This window comes from Triticum dicoccoides, chromosome 4B, assembly GCF_002162155.2.
Source record: "Triticum dicoccoides isolate Atlit2015 ecotype Zavitan chromosome 4B, WEW_v2.0, whole genome shotgun sequence".
Classification (NCBI taxonomy): domain Eukaryota; kingdom Viridiplantae; phylum Streptophyta; class Magnoliopsida; order Poales; family Poaceae; genus Triticum; species Triticum dicoccoides.
This window is the reverse complement of record NC_041387.1, coordinates 535,083,133-535,083,359: the sequence shown is the minus strand read 5'-3', so window position 1 is coordinate 535,083,359 and position 227 is coordinate 535,083,133.

Sequence of the window (227 nt, the reverse complement as noted above, 5' to 3'; positions counted from 1 at the left end):
TCATACATGTCGCTCTTGATTCATTGCATATCCGTTCTAAGTATTGAGTTGTAATTCTTGAGTTGTAAATCAATAAAAGTGTGATGATCTTCATTATTAGAGCATTGCCCCAAGTGAGGAAAGGATGATGGAGCCTATGTTCCCCCACAAGTCGGGATGAGACTCCGGACTTAAAAAAAAAAGCCAAAGAAGCCCAAATAAAAAAAGAGGCCAAAGAAGCCAGAGAA